General features: G+C 39.4%; 1 long non-coding RNA gene across 1 annotated transcript; it reads right to left on the bottom strand.

The window, feature by feature from the left end:
* Positions 1-17697: 17697 nt before the first annotated feature.
* On the bottom strand, positions 17698-21973 carry LOC138118488 (uncharacterized). The gene is made up of 3 exons (XR_011155169.1): positions 21904-21973; positions 18444-18680; positions 17698-18249 (listed from the first exon to the last, which is right to left on the bottom strand). It is a non-coding gene; the product is annotated as an uncharacterized lncRNA (long non-coding RNA).
* Between the last annotated feature and the right edge of the window lie 305 nt (positions 21974-22278).

Below are 22278 nucleotides of genomic sequence, written 5' to 3' on the forward strand. Positions count from 1 at the left end.
AGAGGAACCACTCAGATTCTAATTTTCTCAGAAACGTTGCTCTGTGTTGGACAGAAAGGAAAAGAGGTGTCTGTGACATGATAAGGTAAAGGGTACTTTAATAATACAAATTTTGGAAGTGTAGATGTGAAAGCAAATGAACCACCTCTCAAAATACCTACTTCCAAACTCCTGTCCTGCAGCAGATCTTCAGTCCATGAACAATCATTTAGAGAGCAATTCAGGTTTTTAAACATAAAACCATGTTTGGTGCCCTGGGTATACTGCCCAGCCTCCAGCTGCTGTGGACCTCCTGTAGGTCCTGCCTGCAATCTGCCAGCCCCACACAGGTGTTTTGCATACCTTCAGATGTTTACAATGGCAATCGATGCTTACACTTAGGCTTGTGAATTGCACCCTTGATTTTTATGTGCTCCAGTTTCCTGTCTACAAAATTACAAAATAAACCTTTCTTCTTCCCAGCTTCAGCCTGCACCAGTGTTTGCAGAGCTGTCACAAGTATTGACAATTCTGAGAATGCCAAAGACATTTCCACTGCGAAAAACCTCATGGATTAAGTCCATGCACAAAACTTGTCATGAGATCTTTACAGGCAGCAACCTTCTGCCTGTCTGCTCTTTGTGGGCAGCTAATTCGTTCCCCTGAAGGAACTTCCACAGCCTGAGCACAGGCCACACGGTCTGGTCCTGCACCCTGGCAATCCATGACAACATCTCATCCAGAGTAGCTGAAAACCTTCCTTTTGGAGGGCTTTTCCCTATTCCATGTATGAACAGGGGTAACTGTAGCATGGCCTGTCATTCTATAGCAGGACTAAATTCTACCACTTTCATTAATTGAACTTTGAAGATATTTGTGTAGAATAGCACAATTTAGCAGTAATATAAAGCTATCCTTTAGCTGACATCCAAACAAAAATTCTGCTAATAATCTGTTTTCTTGATCTGTAAAGAATTTCAGTAAGGTGTCTGTCATTTTAAAAAGTCAATCTTCTCCTTATTTAAGGGTATTAAGCAGTCCTTCATTCTGGTGGCTGCTTTTCAGATGCTTCAGGCTTTCTGATCATCAGAATACCACCAACTGTCCTTTGGAACTGGCATTTGTGACAGCCCATGGTAAATGGCCTGGAACAGGAAAACATTCCACAGATAATTTAACTGAACCAAATTATTTAGCAAAGAGGACTCTGCACTTCAGTGATACATGTATTGATTTGATATAAAGTATTAATTTTCTGGTTGTATTATTTTATCACGTTAGCTGTCTATTGAATTTTACTTTTCCTCTCCCAGAGAATTTGTTCTCAAAACAAATGTATTTGGTACTCAGTTTGAAAGGGTTTTATTGAATCTCTCATTGTGTTTTCCCCTCCAGCTGACTTCCATTTAATCCTTTTGATTTAAATATTTCCCTATGTAGGAGTTGACAGCTAGGAAGGACTATAACATCAGGTTACCTTTCACTCCATCCATTTTTAAACATTGCTCCTGAGTAATTAGTTCAACCCTGTCAAGAAAATTCATATGCCTTCAGACTTGATTCCTTGCCATTATGGGTATTTGTCATTTCTTGTGCTAGCTGGGATCAAGGGGGCCAAAAGCAAATGTAACTATAATGAAATTTCAAACCCTCTGCCTCACACTTACTAGTAAAATATCAAGGAATCTTCTAAGTGGTTTGGTTTCTTTAATACTTCGTCTTTAGAGAGATCTCCAAGCCCAAAGTATGAGAAATTTGAGGTACTGCAGAAAAAAGCATCAGCCACTCATCCCGTTACAGCAGGCATTCAGTCTTGGGCCTCCCCTGAAGTTACTGAAGTCAATAATATGACTCAGATATACCTGTATGTGTTCCAATCACATCTCAAACTACAAAGTAGATAATCTCTGTTGGTATTCTCTGGGGAAAAGTTCATTTACCTGCCAATCAGTTTGTAGATTAACCTTCCAGCTCTGTCATGAATTTATCCTGAGGAATGCCTCTGCTACTCTGTGACCTGAAAATGTTTTATGTTCACAACATCATTGTCAAGTGAACCTCCCCACTCTGCAGTGAATGTATTGCAGTAGGGACATATGGTAGTTTTATATTGCATATATCTCTCGCTCTATATATACATATTCTCCATTTCCCATCACTGTAGTCCTGGTTCATGTGCTCTGTGTACAGAGTAGCCTAGGTTACATCTTTTCCTTCTGCAGATGTAGTCATAACAACTGATCTGTGAATAGGCTCCAGTTGGGGTCATTAGGGGTGAGACAGTCTCCAGGACTTTCTCACATGCAGGTCTGGATGGAGAAGCAAGCCTTGAACCGTATGCTTGGTCAACTTGGATGCAGCTTGAGTATCCTTCTTGCTTTTTGCTGAAGTCAGACATGTCCACAGTTCTGCAGTACATTACCTGACCTTTTAAATATGTGTGCAGATGTTCCCAAGCAAAACCTCCTTAGTCATAAATCTTAAACCATCAAAACCTAACTAGGAATTACTATACAAGAAGTCTCCAGACATTGAACGTATAAGTGCGTTTATTTATCTAAATAGTAAGAATTTTTAAAAGATCATTTGTGTCATCACTGCTTTCAGATGAACTGTGAAGAGTGCAAGATGAGACAGACAAATAAGCAGCTGAAATATGAAATTAAAATGTAGACATGAATTTGCATGGATGAACAGAAGGAAAATCTCTCATTCAACTTCAGCACCAAGTTTTGTGAGCAAACAGTCCTGAATGAGGAGTTTGTTGAAAATCAGAACCTCTGAATGTTTCAGTGTCCTTCTGGTTTTATTCAATGGAACCAATAATTTCCTTAAAGGAACCAGGTACATTCTGGTGATTGATTAAAAATAGATGAGGTGCTACAACACATACAGTGTCTACAGAAATTACGACATTTACAGCATAGAGTGTATATAGAATTTGAAGTGTGTTTGTGCAGCTAATTAGGAGGATAAAATGGGAAGAATCTGCACAGATATGACCTGATATAGGAGATGGGAATTTAGAGATGATGGAGAACCCTCTAATCAAAACCAACACATTCAGTAATCCTAAGAATTGTACTCTCTCAAATACACATCCACACATCCACATTTAGATTCCACTGCCAAAACGTACTATTAGATCACAAAATTTGATCTGCAGTGTTAGACCTATTACTTCATCACCCAATTAAATCTGTACACAGCCCAATAATTTCCGTTTGATGAAAGGATAATTTGTGTTTGACTAATGCATAACTTCTACAGAATATCTAGTCTTGATCTCACAATAGCAGGAGACAGAAAATCTACTGCATGGTAGTTAGTTTGAATGGTTAATCCCACTCACTGCTAAAAAAATAGGTATCTAACTTCTGTCCTGGATTGACTTAGCTTCTGATTCCAACCACAATTTCATTCTCTACTAAATTCAAGATCACTTCAGTGCTCAGTGTTTTCTCTCAGGAAAGGGATTTATATACTCTAATCAAATCCCTTTAAATTTTCTTTCTGATGTGGTTTAAAAAAAAAAAAAAAGAGGGTTTTCCAATTCTTAAACCACTTACTGCATTTTTTCAGAACTTTCTCCACCTTTTCAATGGTTTTCAAAAAAGTACCAAAACTGAACCCCTATTCTAGCTGTTGTCTTGGCAGAACAACATCTGCAAGTACTGCCACCCTTCTACTCCCATTCATTACTTGAATGTTTGTACAGCCAGGTTGTGTCCCTCGCAGCATAGCATTGCACTGGGAGGGGCTGTTGAGTTGCTACCACTCAGGGTGGTTGAGTTGAAACCACCCTTTGTAGGACACTATCAACTGGGGGGTTTTTTGTTTAGCAAAGCAAAAGAAGCAGCTCCTTATCCTGAGTTGCTTGCTTTCTTGTTCTGAGCATTCTGCTTCCACAGTCTTCCAGCAGCCTACAGGGTGTCATGGGACTTCTTAAAACCACACTGTCCTGCACTGCCACTCAACACAGCTGTTTGGATTTTCTTCATTTATGCCATTTCCAGGTACCACAGAGCTCTCCTTTACCTTGGAGAACTCCCCACTTCCCAGGCTTGGTTGTTTATCCTGAGGCACCCTGACTCTATGTCATGTGAGCCTGTGCACATACTGACACCCTCCTACTGCCATCCCTCTGGTTGCTATGCCAGGAGCTCGGCTGTCCTGGCTGAAACAGTCCTGCATGCATCTAAGCTGAGTCTGTTCCAGACCATGATCCTAAAGAGCAAGCTGTGCACATCAGAAGGCAAAGACAGCTGATGTCTGCCTAGGTTGTCCCAACACATGTAAGTTAGAAAGCAGTACAATTCAAGATGAGATGTCCACTACATATTAAGCCTCTTTTAAGAAAGCAATAAAACCAATACCCAGTCTCAGAAGTCACAGTGAGGAGAGGGAGGATGCAAGAGTAAAATGGAAGAGTGAATATGGCATTGAACTATCTGAGGCTTACAAGTCGGCAAAGAGAAAATGCCTGAAGTGGATGTTGGCAGCTGAAATCTGTACTAGGAGTAACAACTTATTGACAAGCCAGAGAGAAGAATTGTATGAGGAGCAGAGGTCACTGTCAGCAAAGGAGAGACATGAGAGATGCTAAAGGGAAGAATTATATTTGTTCTGAGGAGGGGGAACATAGACAATCAAACACACGAAGACTGCCAGCAATAGAGGCTGGGAACAGAGACGACACTCTGGCTGTATGGACTGTTCCCACTGTTCTCAGCTTACAGCAGTGAATCCTTAGGGAGAAAGTTTATACCTCCCACAATTCAGACAAGTCTACATCTACCTCTGAGCCTTCCTATGGTTCAGATAATAAATTTGCTCTAATATCAAACCTAAGATCCACAAAACAAAAAGTAGCAGCCATGTAAAGGCATTTTTCATTGGGAAGTTATTTTAATTGGTAGCTGATGCCAGTCAGAGCTGTACTCACCCCTCACATATATCTATACTAAGTGTTAAGGAGAACTGGAGGCAGATGAGAGAGGTTCACCAAGGAAATATCAAATCTGACAATTAAATTTATTTTTATCAACTGACTACTGGGGTTCCTTAGAAGAATGGGTACTGTATTGCTTACATAGCCTTTAGCCAGAGAATAAGGTCAATATTTTACTCTTGCACTGCTCAGTGTAGGCAAGCAATTAAGTTACAGCATTGAGAGTGAAAGATGGTGAAAGCCAAAAATCACTGTCAAAGACAGTAGGTCCCTGTGATAAGAGAACCTTATTCAACAAAGTGGTAACGTTTATAAGTTCACAAAACCTTGGAATATTGGTCTAATGCCAGGAATCAGATGTTAAGCAGATTACAGAATGGACTGGCTCATCAGCTGCAAGTTGAATGAATGTAGAAAGTTTCATTTTGGACCAATGACCTCCAAAGCAGGCTAAAGCCTACTGGAGAAGGAGCACCTACACCCCAGCTTGTGTTCTGGCCTTTAGCCAGAGAATAAGGTCAATATTTTACTCTTGCACTGCTCAGTGTAGGCAAGCAATTAAGTTACAGCATTGAGAGTGAAAGATGGTGAAAGCCAAAAATCACTGTCAAAGACAGTAGGTCCCTGTGATAAGAGAACCTTATTCAACAAAGTGGTAACGTTTATAAGTTCACAAAACCTTGGAATATTGGTCTAATGCCAGGAATCAGATGTTAAGCAGATTACAGAATGGACTGGCTCATCAGCTGCAAGTTGAATGAATGTAGAAAGTTTCATTTTGGACCAATGACCTCCAAAGCAGGCTAAAGCCTACTGGAGAAGGAGCACCTACACCCCAGCTTGTGTTCCTTGTGCCAGGAGGGCACCACAATCTGCTGGTACTCAGCCCTGGCAGAGGGAAAGCAAGTTCCCTGGCTTCTTGAGGAACAGAACTTTTTGTTGTTTTGTTTTCTGAAAGCCCACAGTGTAACAGTGTCCCCAAACTACCAGATAATTGTCAAAAGTTTAAGATACATGCAATTTGTCTCCTTGGACTACTTCACAATATTAGCTCTAGTTTTCAGAGTGTTGAGTATTAAATTACTCATCACAAACAAAAGTTCTGCTGCAGGATAGGTGATGATAATAATGCCTGATAGCTGAACATAATGTTTCATTTGGCAGGAGGTAGTCTGACTACTACAGGAAGCAATTGGCCAGAGGATCTTGTTGAGGCACAAATAGTCAAAAACCAAAAACTGTATCTGAGTGAAAAATTTGCACACAGAAATGTGGAGCTCCGTCTATTAATTCCCTACCAAATAAAAAAGAGCTTTTCCCTTACTGGTGGATTTGTCTCCTATGCAATGCAAAGAGAAAAATGAGGGACTGGATGGAGACACTGAAGACAGACTCTGACAGAGATGGATATTTTAATGTAAAACCGTTGTGCTTTAAGAATTTTTGCCCTGTGGTCATCAGAATGCAAGTGGGAATATATGTGAACAATTTCTCATTGAGGTAAAATGTGAAATAAACTGTGAATACAGGACAGAGTTGGAGAGAGAGAAATCAGAAAACACTCATGGAAATATATAAAATCCTAAAATGAAAAAAACCCCATGATGTCCTCAGTCTGATCATGAAGGCACTAACACAACATGATTAGAGGGACAAGGGACCAAGAAAACAAATATTTCATGGAAAGTATTTTCCAGCAGACATAGAAGTTTCCATCAGAGGCCAAGATGAGAAAGACCCTTCTCCTGTCTTTGTTCAGTTCCTGGTCTGAAGTTCCCATTCCCTTAAAATCCAGACCAAAAGAAGAGCTGGATATTCTTTTCTCTTTGGGAATTGGTAGCTATAGAAGAAAATATAGGAGACACTTTGCTATATAGGCAGCCAAGAGAATTAAGCAAATATGCATAACATGGCTGTTTCCTACTGTCAACAAAGAGAGAAACTGTGAGAGATGGCTGATGCCAAGCATTTTTCAACACTTGATATGTCAGCAAGGTTCTGGCAGGTGTCTTCAGGAAAACAGAGCACTCGTCTGAGCATGTTCAATATCCCCTTGGGAAACTCTTTTTTCTCAGACTGTGTGAAGCACACAGTGAATTTTTACTAGAAAATAAGACTTTTTTCAAAGTAGATAAACCCCTGAGATTTATCCATTGAAGGTCCTGACCTAAAAAAAAAGTAAAAAAGAGGGAATACAGCTTTGGTACTCTGAGAAGCTTTAGAGAAAATCAACTCTTCTGCACTAAACTTCAGCAAAACATTGACTCCGTGGAAGGGAAATTACCTCCTGCAGCTGATCAGACTATGGCACAGGCTGTCACATTGCCTCTGACAGGAGGGAGGGGCACAAGGACTGGACTGTGAAGGGAGCAGTCCTTCACAGGACTGTTGGTGTTGGGTGTGGGTGCATGACTGGCACTCTAGGAGCAATAGTGTGCAAAGATGGGCAAGGGACATAGAATCCAAACTGTGGTAAAGAGAAACTGAAAAAGTTAAATGAATCCATGTTCTGAGGTAAAGAATTATGAGGTTGAGCTTAAATTAAGTGGTGTCCAGATGCTTTCAGGAAGGTCCAGGCACAGATCTCCTACACCATCATAGCCAAGATTGGGTTTTACGCATCCCACCTGCTAACAAGTGGAGTGTTAATTTACTCAAGAGGAGCAGGATGAGAATTAGACTTAGAGTGTGGGTGTTAAAGAGTTTAATGTCAAGGTTAGCCTAAATTATCATAAACCACTTTTTGCCACTGCCAAAAAGGAACTGTCAATTTTCCCATTTTCACGCATTAGAGCAGGGATTACTTTTCCAGGTACAAGTGTATCATTTGCAAATTAAATATGAATGAGGAGATACTTGATTGTTCAGCCATTATCTTCGTTTTCTGACAAAATGGTAGGAAAGGGAAGTCTACGTTACCTTAAGTGCTTAAAAACTTAATCATTTACAGCAGATACCCCTGAATGTTTTTCTTTCCATTGAAAGTTAATTAATTGATCTTAATTAATTACATTAATTAAGACCAGACACAGCCCTTATTATCAATTTAAGAATGATCTCTAAGAACTGTCAAAACTTACTGATCATGAGTACAAGTAATTTTCAGGGAAGCTCAGGTTTAGACAGGCAACTGCTAGAACCACCTGACTCAAACATGACAAACACCTAGCAACAGCACATCTCATTAAAGAATTAAAATCATGCTCTGATCATACTCTGATCTTCATTTTGGACTGTTAGGCACCAGCACAGCGCCAATAAAAGATATAGCTGCCTTCTGGAAACACCCTAAGTTAGTAGAAAACTTAAAATAAAGCATGAGCATGTTTAGAACATTAGAATACACATCTGACTGCTTATATAGAAGGAGAAAAATGAAACATCACAGTCAGTCAAGTTCATGGTCCTGGGACTCTTTATGAGGATGACAGAGGAATTATTTATGCCCAAAAGTATTATTTTGAGCCCTGAGGTCAAATCAGGTATGTCAGTGCTGGCAGAATGCAGAGACATTGTGGGATGCTGAACTGCCCGTTTTCCTCAGACAAGTCTAAAACTGAAAACAGCTTGACCATTTTGAGATTTCTGATTCCTAAACATTTGGGACAGATGACTTTTCTACTGTCCCGTAGCACAGGGAAGACTCCACACAAGAATGTCAAAAGATTCACATTGTGAGCTGCTTAATAGACTTGTCATAAGTATTTCGGATTCTGATGTTTATTGCTAATTTTTGATGGCCATATGCTTAACTGTGAAAGGAAGATGAGCAAACTTTATCTCCAGGAAGGTGGAGTAGGAGCTAGTAAAGCTAGGTGTTATGTTCTTCAGTGCTTCACATTTTGTAATGTTGACCAAACTAAAACACAGACACATCAAGTGGAACAGGTATCTGCCTGGTTCTTTAGCTCAGCTCTTGCTCAGAAAAAGCACATACTTCTTCTACAGCGAACCTAAGATTGCTGTTTTCTCTCTCTTTAACATTGTCTGGATCATCTGTCCAAGATAGGTTCTTTGCCCCTTTGAAGAACTTTGCTGCAGAGCACACAAATGGTTTTTCAGCAGACACAGCACCTTCTTTTCTCTGTTACATTTGTTTTATATAGATAGTTCTTTCAAATCTTACTGTTGCAGTTTTCTCTCGACAAAAGACTTCTCATGGACTTCTTAGGGATCTTCCTTTCATTTTCTTCACGCTTACTTCCATTTAGATGGAACTTATTCTGGTTATATTCTCTCTCCTATCATTCTACTTCTAGATTAGTTTTGAATGCTCAGATATTGCCAATTACCAAAGCTAGAACTTTGGCACAGTTGCATCTCAGGTTGCTTTATTGTAGTATTCCATTAATTATTCAAAAACGGTCTTCAAAAATTGTAATGGCTCTTTTTGTCTCTGGAATAATACCAGTTTGGACTGTACTATTTCTTTTCTTCTCCTTTTGCATCTTCGCTAAGGTTGATTTCTTCAAAATCTCTCACTCAGTGGCAATCAACCTGCATCCCAATTGAAGCCCCAAAAGTTAGTCCCAGTCTAGTCTGCACACCATGTCCTTGAGAATAATTAATAATGGTGCTGCCAGCTGCTGCCCTGGCCATTATGTTCTGATATTGAAAGTGCTCACTCCAAAACAAGTCTGGGTACAATGGAGGTGCAGTCCAGCTCTCCAGTATTATGAGCAAGTGCTCCAACCCCTGGTCTGCATGGCAAAGGAAAAGGGACACTGCACATCCTCTCACAAGAATTAGCCCAGCACTGCATAAATAGATAGCACCCACATATTCTCTGGTTGAAAAAAGAGAATGAAATCTGAAACACAATGGTAGAATTATGAAATTAAATATTGAAGAAATAAAGTCTTTTTTCTAAAGAAATATTTGTGTTGCATATCAGAAACATTTGATTTCACCCTGAATTGAAACAATAACAAATTCTCAGATGTCAGCACTTCTTAGAAAAATGATATTCCATATCTCAGCTGGTCTTGTCTAACAGGATTTTCTCATTAACCTCCCTAAAAGATAGCATTAATACCTCCATGAAGACTTTTATTTTTCTCTCTTCATTACATTTCTTTAACATGTTGGTGTATGTGTATTGACTTAATAATTACCATTATTATGTTGAATATAATGAAACAACCAGTGATGTCTTATTGGAGAATCTGATTCACCCTCTATTCCTTTTGTTTTGTATTAAAGCATCATTACAAAGTTACAAAGTCATCTGGTCCATCTAAGCCTGCTCAAATCATGCCTAACTTCAAAGCTAGGTATTGAGTTGCTCAGGGCATTGCCCAGCAATTTTGAACTTCTCTAAATCACCTAAGCCTGTATGATGTGAAAACTTGTAAAGGGCTTGTAGTAAGGATCTTTATCTCCTATTTACAACACCAGTACCTGCATTGTGCTGTGAACCATTTTGATGTGTGAAGTACACAAGAATAAGTAGCCTTTCTGTAAGACAAAAGTGCTTGCTTTATCTACTTGCACATGGCTGACATACAAAAACAATTTACATTAATGTACGGAAAGTACAAACACACAAAAATTTTCAGCCACTGGGCTGGTTAATAGATACAGAAAAGAGGAAAGAAACCTGAAACAGCTCTGCTTACCAAATCAACATGGATTTCTTCTTGTTCACTCTTTTTATTCCCTAACTTTGAATTCATAGGACATCCACATTTTTCTGGACCTGCCTTCTAAACTGCAAGAATTTAGGGCTCATATGTAGCTTTCTGCATCCTGCAGGGTTGATAAATAAAAGCTAAATAATAATGAATATAATTGAAAAATTAGTATCAATATCTCAATAGACACTGCAATTAGCAACACACCATTTGCATGTCAAAAGTCTTTAGGTAAAAAAGAACAAAGTGATTGTCTCTGTTATTACATTTTCCTCTCATTTCCAGATGTATTCTCTAATAAAATCCTAAACATGGTGCAGGCATGCACTAGTCTGTCATGCTACTTGTTATGTTGCCAAACAGGTAGCATGAATTTCCCTCAGCAAGCTATAAAAAGTGCAGAAGTCAATGAAGCAGAATTTATGGTTAGAGAAAGAGATTACAGAATGAGACTTAAGCACATGCTTAACTGCTTTGCTGAGCTAAGGCATATATGGGGACACTGATAACTTTAACACTTGCAAAGTCCTTCATGATAGCAAACCAACATTAACCCTAAAATGGTTATATCAAATGACATAATGCCAGCAGCCTATTAACAGAGCTTTTATTTTTAATGGAAGTTGAACTGCTTCGCTACTGTATCCTATTTCTGGGTTTCTATCATGTTGTTGCATAGATAATTTAGACTGATATCAATTTTTGTCATGACAACTCAATTTTGCAAGATAGTATTGTACTTTTATTCTTAAAGAATAGATCCTAAACTCCAAATAATGTAGAATAAAAATATATGAAAGGGTTGAAATTGTCTTTTTGAGGGCAATGGATGAAATATTAAAAGGAATATGTTTAATTAGTAATTCTTCTCTGGAAATGGTACATGTCTTTATTTTAGAACAGATCATAGATGCAGTGTAGAAGCAGTTTTTCTGCAACGGCTGGTTACAGTTATAATAATAAAGCAAATTTAGTGGGAAAGTGGTATAATTATATGCATGGCTTTGCAGCTCTAGGTTACTGATTCTTATCCAGGTCAGATAACTAATACCAGGAATTTATTTTCAGGAATTATAACTGATTTTGGTACTGTTTGAGACACATAAGTAATAAAAAAGGTGACAGTGTAGTGTTTATTCAATACCTTACCATTGTGAATTATTGTATATTCTGTAGCTTCAGAACAAATCCATCCTTTCAAAATTTGATCTGAGATAACATGTGATCAGAAAGTCTCTCACTCTTTAACATGATTATTTTAAATATATATGGTCAGACAGTCTCTTGCATCAAGATTGTCACACACACAAAGTCTTTGATCATCCCTAATCCTTGAGGTGTTCCTCAAGATGGTCCAGTCCTTGTGGAGCTGTCTATGGATCTGCAAGGTATCAGATCCCAACAGTGGCTGACAACTGGACTCCAGCCTGCTGTGTTTGTAGTCATTGCCTTCCTAAAGCCCGCAGATTTAGGCTGGAAGTCTTCACCTCCTCAGCTGGGGTCTCCCAGCTACCTGTTCTGGGAAACAGATCCATTGACCTTGCATGTAATGAAGATCTAGTCATAAAATACTGCCTTTAAAAAAAAAAAAAGAAATTATGTCACAAACAGAGAACTGCTATTGATTTACTGGTGCAGTTTATGTTGTCTGGATATTTAACCACTCAATCAAAGCTACTGGCATCCATTGCTTGAGACATATGAGACCCATAGCTTCCCCTGGGTATATCCTCCATTTATTTCAAATTTCTTGTTGATTCCGGAAGGTAATGTGCATAAAATCTACACTATATATATACTTCTCTTCTGAAAGAGCATAATTTGATCAAAGCACCATTTCATCTTTCTACCTTTCTATCTGGTCAGCCTTTTTTCCAATGTGAAGGACAAAGAAGAGCAAGAAGATATATGAGAGAACCACAGTACAACTGAGGTGGGAAGGCACCTTTGGAGATTGTCTAATCCAACTCTCCTGATTATATAGGATCACTTATAGCAAGCTGTTCAGGACACTATTTAGATGGGGCTTAAGTATCTCCAAAGTTGGAGACCAAACCTCTCTGGGAAACCTGTTCCAGTATTTGACCACTTTCATAGTGCAAAAGTTTTTTCTTATCTTGCAATGTCATTTCCTGTGTTTCAGAATGTGCCCATTGACCCTTGTCCTCTCACTTGACACCCCTGAGAAGGGCCTGGCTCCACCCACTTTGCAACCTCCCTTCAGGTATTTATGTACATTCATAAGATTTCCTCTGAGCCTTTCTTCTCAGGCTGAACAGTCCCAGCTGTCTCAACCTTTGCTCATAGGATGGATGCTCCATCATATCCTTAATCAGGCTCTTAATCATCCTTGTGGCCCTTTGCTGGACTCTTCAATACATCGGTGTCTCTCTCGCACTGGGGAGTCCAGAACTCGATGCAGGACTGCAGATGTGTCTCACCTATGCTGAGTATAGGAAGGATCACTTCCTTCAACCTGCTGGTGACAAATTCCTGATAGGATGTTGCTTAAGATGCTGGTAGTCTTCTTTGTCTCAAGGGCACGTTGCTGGTTGATAATCCCCTTAGTGACCACCAGGACTCCCAGGTCCTTTCCTGCAAAGCTGCTTTCCAGCTGGTCAGCCTTCCAGCCTGTCCCTGGTGCATGGGGCTCTTCCTTCCCGTATGCAGGACTGTGCACCTCTTCTTGTTGAATGCCATGAAGCATCTGGTCATTCTGTGGAAAGCGAGTCTTCTTCCAGTTATCTGAAGAAGGCACCTCATCTATTTCTCCTTCCTGTTCAGGTGGTCTGCAGCAGACACCCATCACAGTGAAACTAATCTTTGTCTGCTATCTAGTCATGACTAGGTAAGTCAGTAAACTCCCAGCTGGCTCACCATCAATCCCCAGGCAAAGCTCTATGCACTCCTGCTACTCTCTCAAATATTGGGTAGCTTCCCCTGCTTGCTTTCTTGTCCTGTTTTCCCAAAGAGCACATATCCATTCATTGCATCACTACATTCGTATGAACTATCCCACCATGTCTCTCTGTGACCCCAATCAGATCATAGCCCTGCAACTGCACAAGGACCTCTAATTGCTCCATTTTGCTCCCCATGCTGCACAAGCACTTGAGAGAGGCACCCTGACACACTGATTTCCCAGGAAGAGTGTCAGAGCTTCTTGTTTTCATTATCTCAGATTCTGCCCAGATTGCTGGTCTCCTGCAGCTCCTTGGTGGCACAGACAAGTGGTGGCACTCCACTTGGTGGCACAGACCCTCCACCAGTGCCCACCTCTCTGAAGGAAGGGAGGGAGTTCACCTCCAGCTGCCCCAGCCTCAGTGAGGAGACCCAAGCATCCTGTCAGCCCCAGCCCCGGAGAGCTGAGTCCTCCTTCGGGAGCTCAGTCTCTGTTAAGGTCCCTGACAAACCAAGGTGGTGCTGGGGACCATGCCCTGGGATACCACACCCTGGGGTACCACTACTGCCAGGCATCATTTCTGGTCCTGTTTCCTGCACCCTTCTACACAAGGGAGGGCCCAAAATGCAGTGCCTGTTGGCTGCTTCTGTCAGCTGCCCTGTCAAGTAGGGAGAATGAAGGATTCTTGAAGAAGGTAAAGCTGTCTGGAACTTTCCATAGGACCAGTGTGGATTGCACTGCAGGAACAATACTCATGCCATTGGATTTAAAGCAAAGTAGCTGCACTAAGACACACTATGAGACCTGTGAACTTGCAGTCAAGTTGAAGTAAGTTCATCAAAGCAAGAAAAAAAAAAGAAAACAAACAGGGTGAAAGGAAATGACAAGTGGACAGTCAAGAAACAGTAATTTGAAGGTGAGGTTTGGAAGGGGTTAATTACTATGCTTCAAAGAAACAGCAAGACAGTTGCAAGCCCCAGTTTTGGTAGAGAATAAAGCTCCTGTACAAATAAACAAGTGCTGACATTAGTGAACAAAGACTGATTGTAAAAAAAAAAAAAGAACCAACAAAAAACCAAAACACAAAACCAAAAACAAAGCAAACAAACCCTGAAATAAAATCCTAACAGCGTCATTCTCACTAGGAATGGGGCAAGAACTCCTCTTTCTCTTTCAAGACACTCCTGTACAACATCTGGACAAGCAATCACATCTACCCCTAATGGTAATCCGAAGACTGGCACAAAAGCAGCAAGAAAAGAGGAGTTGTAAATGGCAGATCTGAAAGATGCTTTCAGCATCCAACAGAGTAGTTTTTCCCACAAACCACTTGCCAACATCCTGACACACAAACACCTCTATATTTATACAGTATGTGATTTATATCTTGCCAATTGCAATATATGTCTCTTTAGGGATGGCTCCTATCCATACTGGCACCAGCAAAGAGCTCGCAATATTTCTGCTTTTCAGAGATTAAAAAGAAAATAACTATGTGGTGTGTCAAAGACAGGTAACAGAAGCTGGATATATATCAACAGAAGCCTTTCAGCACTAAAATACTAACAAGGTACCTGATATGCAGATTGTTCTGAAATTCATCACTTTTGAAGATAAAGTGTGCAATTAGAAGGTTTTTCTTCTCTTTATGTGATGATTTATAACAGTACTATCTCTAAGAAGACATTGTGCAAATGCCTTTTTTTTCTGACAGGATTATACAGCTTAAACACTATGCAGCTAACACCTAATGGACACCAGTGAACACACCTGTCTCCTCCACCAGGTTACTGAACCAACTGCAGAATGGCACATTCTGTGTCACAAGGCAGAGGCAGAGACACTGCGGTGTCATGAGGACAGAGCCTCACACACGTGTTAAAAGAGGAAATTTTCTCACCAGAAACGGTCAGGATTTTTCTTGCTTTTGTTGGAAAATGCCAGCTCATGAAAATTGAACCTATTTTAAGGAGGCATCTTTGAGAGTGTCCTGATTTTGGGGCAGATGTTTGAAAATGCTGGAAGAAATCATTTTAATTAATTACATTAAATCTCACCATCTCTTTGTGAAGCATAATCCACAAGAACACACATGCAGAAAGTTAAGTTGCTCAGAAAGGCATGCTGTGTTTGACTCCAGTGCTATTTAGAGCAGTGTGCCCCACATTATTTAAGTGCAGTCCTTCCTTTTGAAGCTGGGCCACTCTCCAGCAGGAATACAAGTGTCACAGTAGTGGGTGGGAATACTAGCAAGTAAACTAACAGTTCTTGCTCTGAGTGCTCTGGATATGTATTCAGCTTTCTAAAGATACTCTCTACAGATATGGTTTATTCTGATAGTTTGCAAAAACTGTGGGCTAGTTTCACACTTTCCTTCTCCTGTGTAGAAAACAACCAGCACCAAGAACATGACAAGATTCATGTAAAGAAACCCCAAACACAGTATCCCCCTGTGGTTTTGCAGTTATGAGCTTTATGAGAGATGGATTTTTGCCTGTTTATTAATAATTCCTTACAAAACTAGATTAATACTCTTTATCATCAGAGTTTATAGCAAGGGAACTAGGCAGAGAGATTGAAGCAGTGTTTGTTGCTGAAGAGAGGACAGTCCTGGAGAAAAAACTGCACTTCAAGAAAGCTTAGGGCTCAATGGACAGTTTGTCTGGTGTTTAGCAATGGTGCCAGCAGTTAGCCCATACTTCTGCTTTTGGTTTCATCTACCAAGCAGACACTGAAAGCAACAATGTCAACTTCAGCTTGACCTAGCATGATGAATATCCACCAGACAGACTTTATGTTAAAACATCGGTCTGAAAACTGCCACAGATGAGAAGCTGACATGTTTCCTTCAGCCATCCCTGTTCCCTATGAGCTAACTCCTAGGAAAGGAAAAGGGTAAGGTTGGAAGGGATGTTACTGGCTTAAAAGGCTCAACAAGAAATCTATTGCCAGTGTCCTTGTCTGTCAAACCCCATTTCCTTATCTCTACACGATCAAGGACTACATTACCTTTTACAGGACTACTGAGCCAAAAAACCCAAAAAATCCAAAGCAAAAAGCGAAACTAATTTCACCACTTACAAAATGTAATGATGTAAATCAAAGCCAAGAAACGCCCTTTCGAAACTCAGTTTCCTGAAGTTTGCAAAAAAATATATATAGAGAGAGAGACAGATATCCTGAATAGAGCAAAATAAATCAGAGATACTAAAAAACTTTCCCAAGCACAGAAGACATCAGGTAAAACTTTATGAGCTGGCTCTGATCTGCACTATGTTTCTGGCACAGGTAGATGCAATGAAGAATCTCAGCCTTTGACTTTTGTGGGCCATCAGGAGACATAGGGACTTTCTCAAATTTTGCACAAGTGGGTGTATGTGTGTGTTTCCTATTTGCTGCTATTAATACATCATAACTTAATATAACTTATAAGGTCCGTTTTCCAAGACCTCTCTAAAGATCTTCTGGATAACAAAGGTCTGTGTTATTTCTGTAATGCTACTAGATTAATCTGATCTGCTGATTGTCATCAAGAGAAAATTTAAAAATCAAGACACTCTGCAGCCAACACATGTACATCAAAATTAGTAGAAAGGATTCTCCCCTCACATATTAGAAAATGTTTTCTTGACAGTTAACTAAAAAAAGTGATTGGAACCAACTGTTTTCTGCACCTGTGTTCAGTAACATTTGTGTTCGATGGATTTGAATTTGAATGGAAAAAAAAGATGCTTATATGTTATGGTAAAATATATTCAGATACAAAGTTCCATGTAATAAGAACTAGAAATATGTTCTGTACCATTGACCAATAATATTGGAGCCAGAACATGAAGACACTAAGAGCTCGAATGTAAAAATAACTGTGGATGAGAAAAATAAAAATCATATGCATTATAAAAACTATTAAAAAATAGATAACAGCTGATTATGCCCATACTGAAAACTTACACTCCCAGTTTCAGACATCTATGTTAAAACAGACATTGTATCTAGTAGCCCTTTGCATACAGTGTTTGCATTCCATATATATATTTATATATGTAAATTGTCTGATTGTTTGTCAGTTGTGTGTCACAAATTTTGTTTAATGTTGTCCTCTAACATAAATCCACTTGATATATTTGTGACAGAATGAAGAAACAATGTCATTGCACATATATACTTTTATTTATATATATATATATATATACATATATATATATATACACATACATACATATAATGCATTTTCTATTCTTTTTCTTCTTTCCTGCTGAACTTGTTTGGATGCTCATCTGGCAGGGCTGATCTGCACTGTTAACATCGACAAAGAAACTGCAGGTGCTGTAAACAGACAGTGGGATTGCTCTAGACTTCAGCTCTACGAATATTTGGGTTCAGGAGTGTAGATACATGAATGCAGCACACAAGTAATAAAAATTGAGCACTTTATCAAAGGTCACAAGCAATTTGGTGAAAGTATCTCGTCCTACCCTATGCTCAAGCTACCAACTCTGCCAGCTCTGTAGCAACAGAGACAAAAATGGGAGAAGATTCCTATTTCCAGTGGCCTTTTCTGGATGAGGTGGGTTGGTTTGATGCTCCTGGAATTAGTTATTTTCAGGACTGTAGCTCGGAGCACTGCACACACGTGAGTCCCATGCCATTCTGTGTACAGTGCGGCTGCCAAAGTTAGATCTTCCCTAAGCTGCAGAACAAGAACATCTTCCTATTTCTACATTTCTATCCTGGTTGAAGTAGAGGGATTTCACATTCAAGTCATGCTGTGTTCACTCCCCAACCTGTAATCAAAAGTCTGAATGTTGTAAAAAATGCACGGGACAAAAACCCTCCACAGCTGCCAAATTCATAAACACAAGAGCTGTTCCAACAAAGTAATTTTTTAAACATTTCATAAAATTAAATTAAGAAAATGTTATTCGTTACCCCCTGGAGTAAGATTTCACTGCATGTTATTATATTCTGAAGTAGTTACCACTTTGTTACTGATCCGGGTTGGTGAAACAGCACTCCAGCCTTGATTCCCTGGGCTTAGGTAACTGAGCAGTGAGTGGAAACCTGCGAGTGCTCTATTCAGTTTGGTAAACACGGTCTTGTCTGTCACTTCTCATTGTTCCTCTTCAAAGTACAGTCGCCACCTTATCTGGCAACAGCTTTCTTGAAAAGTGCTGCTCATGTGAAATAATCTTTCACCACCGAGGCCAGCATTTCCCTAACACAAGAAGAAACATTTATCTTGCTGTTAATGGTTAATTAATTTTGAAAATGTATATTACAACACAATAAAAAAAAAAGAAAAAAAAGCCAGGCTGGACAATGGAGCAAAATGTCTCTTCCTCAAATTGACTCCTATTTAGTTCTTCCAATGTCATCCAAAACACAGATAACTTTTCTTTCATGAATTGTTCTCCTGAATGATTTATACATGTTGTGTTATCTGAAGCCCTTTCCAGATCCCCTGTGGTTTCAGCCAGCCATCAGCTGCATAATTGTTAATTTTAACACTATAAAAGATTCTGATGCTGAGGAGATAAAGCGTCAGAGGAAGAATTAATTGAAATGTATCTTCCAATCACACTGGTTCCCTACTTCCAGTTCCACAAAAATTATACATTGGATTTGAGGTTAAAATAAATTTACATTTGTGCTACCCATAAAGCTTTTGGACTAGTAGAAAATAGATAAGTTAATTGTTTCTAAAACCCATAAAGGGTTTATCCTGAGAATAATTCAGGGCAGTCTCCTGTTCATAGCCCACAGCACCGTGAGCAGCCGGATAGAGGATTCTTCCCAAGCTACTGCAGACATAATTGGTCAGGAGACATGTGACAGGAGTCTTTTACAACAGCAGGTGATAGACTGACAGAAAAGGAGCTCAAGCTCCACCAATATTTAATCTGGATATTAAACACTCTATGCTTCCCAGAGCTACTAATACTTTTTTTTTCTCCAATGTTTACTCTGCCTGTATGCTTCAAGTGAAGTATTATAAAGTAAAGCTACCAGGTTTTGGTTTTTCCATTTACATTTTTATCATAAATATATAGAAAATGTGCAAAATTAGTTTGAAAGGTGATTTGGAGGAATATAGCTGGGGCACATGAATTCAGAGATCATGGGATTTATATTTAATTTACAGTTAGATAACTGCAAAAGGCCATCCTCATTTAACTGAGGCCCCCAAAATAGGCTGTATCTCTGTTGAGCCTTTGTTTAAACATTATCACTATTATCAAATGTCTTTTGCCAGGCTCTTTAGAAATGGGCTGAAATGTATATTTTCTGGGTGCAGAGGAGAGTAAAAAGCAGCAGTAAGGTCTGATGCTTTGCTTCTTCACCCTCTGTTCAGCTCTATCAGAGCACCAGCTTCCCAGCTGTAAAAACCCCAGTTCAGACCCAGCACAGGGGAAAAAAAACTGAGAAGGTTTCATCTCGGAATTCAGCAAAAATTGGTCCACGCAATAAAAACACTGCATTTCTGCTGTAAGGAGGTACAGAGTAAAAACAGCAACAAATTGAGATGAAGGGGGACTCGGAGAAGCTGAGAGGGAAACCTTGTACAGCACCTGCCCACACTATACTTGGATTTAGTTCACTTCTTGAGTCCTACTTTCGTGAATACCAAATTCAACAAATACAGTGTAAGAAAAGACCCATATTACAATCTGCTTTATGCTAAGATGTATTATCTCTTAAAGAACATTTTATTGCTGAGTAAAATACTCAGCATTTTCCCTATTAGGTCTCTCACAGGAAATAACAGTGTGTTAGTTATTTCAAGTCACAGAGAAAATGAGAGGAATATACATCTTATATTTTAGGACACAAAGACACAGCACTCTAAAGCACACAAATATGCCAACTGAGCTGAGAACATATTTAGATATTACACAGCATATTGTACTAGGAACATACGAGTGTCATCAAAAGCTCTCCTCAGCAAAGCTCAGATATGGAAAAGAGGGCCAGAAATGGGCAAACTTTCGTCATTATGAATCATGGAAAATAATTCCCAGTTCTCAGCAATCCATGTCTCTAATTGCATTTTCTGTATAAGATGAAAGTAGGTAAGTAGAACTGTAGGCAGAATTATAATGCAGCAACAGAGCACCAATGATTTTCTAAGCCTGGGATACTGGGTATTTAATTTTGCTCTTAAATCCATACTGTGGTGGGCACTTACGCACACAATAGAAAAGGAGACGTGTCCCAATCAGTTTATAAGATAGTCTGAAGAAAATGTGTAATGGAGTAACCAGATAGGTATAAATAGAATAATACAAAGAAATCTAATCTACTGTAAAGCTATAATTCAATCCTTCTGCAACACAAGTGCAAAGCTAAACAGGCTTATGAATAGCACAAAAATCCATAGCCAAAATTGTATAGCCTATGTCATCAAATCAAAAACCTTGAATTATTGCTTATCACCACTATTTCATTTTAATAAAGGAAAAAATCTAATGACTATGTCAAGAAATAAGCATTATTAAATTATAATTTTGTACTGAGCACATATGAGGAACGATAAAGGATTTACTTGCTCTCTTTCTACTCTCCATTCCTCCTCCCTTCTTATCCCATCTATTCTTTTCTCCGTATGTTTAAGTGTTCATGTGAGAGGCAGGGAAAAATGAATATTGAACATGGGAGGCAAATTCCAGTCTGGCTTATATCTTGTGCAATTCTCCTGATTTCTGTAGGGATTTGTCTCATATCTTTTGACCTGAACACTTAATTTAAGTTCAGGGTCCTGTGATTTTTCTTTTCTTTAGAAAGAGAAATTTCAAAAGGAATCAGATCTCTCTGATAAATCCTATTTACTTACAAAGACTTTATGAAGTCCCAGTCCCCTGAGCTCAGGAAGATACAAGTATTCAGCTCAAAGAACTCCTTTCTTCTTTTTTTCTAATGGCCACAGTCTTACTATTTCATATAGGCTCTACCTCATTTTTCTGCATTTATTCTTGTAGGGCTTTTCTTTCCCTCTTCCATGCACGCAGAGACACGCACATACATCCCATTCCATTAAAGAAAACAGTCAGCCAAACCCCTCTGCTACACCATTCAACCTGAGCAGCCCCTGTGTGTGCCATGGGTTTGAACAGTGACGTATGCTTTTTTCTGGGGAGGAGGTCGCTCTTATTTCATAAAGCAAATTAACTGTTCCTTACAGCTGCATTAAAGGAAGGCAGTGGTTATGCCCATAGCTTCAATGCCATTTCACCCAACACACAACACAAGGAATGTAACTCAGAATAGGGTATAGTCTAAGATGCAAGAGACAAGAGATTACCATCAGAGATGCAGAACAAGTATTTTTAGGTCATTGACATAGTATATGACAGTTTGGAGAACTAAATATTATTCAACATAAATAAAGGCCATCATCTGCAAATGAGCCTGGAGAGATCATTGATAGAAATGTTACTGACTGTGCTCTGTCTCTCTGGAGCGGCTGATCAGGTACTCTACCTCAGGCCCTTGCAGCAGCCATTGCTCCATGGCTGGTGCAAGAAACAGGCCCTGGGACAATTATTGTGTTGAGCCTCACCTGTGAGAGCTAGGAAGGACAGCTGTAACTTCAATCGGGGGTAAATACCTGAGCTTTGTCTAACTGGTGACAGTTGAGAAAAGCATCTTGAATTATTTGAGGTTGTAAGATGAATGCACATAAACTACTTTGTATTAACCCCTCACATGGATATCCTCTTTCATTTCCTAGAAGCAACTCCCGTGGAGTTTCACATTGAAGGTGAAGGATTAAACATCAGTGAAATCAAGTCATTACACTTGAACACCTGTGTGCA

This window comes from Aphelocoma coerulescens, chromosome 1 (assembly GCF_041296385.1).
Source record: "Aphelocoma coerulescens isolate FSJ_1873_10779 chromosome 1, UR_Acoe_1.0, whole genome shotgun sequence".
NCBI lineage: Eukaryota > Metazoa > Chordata > Aves > Passeriformes > Corvidae > Aphelocoma > Aphelocoma coerulescens.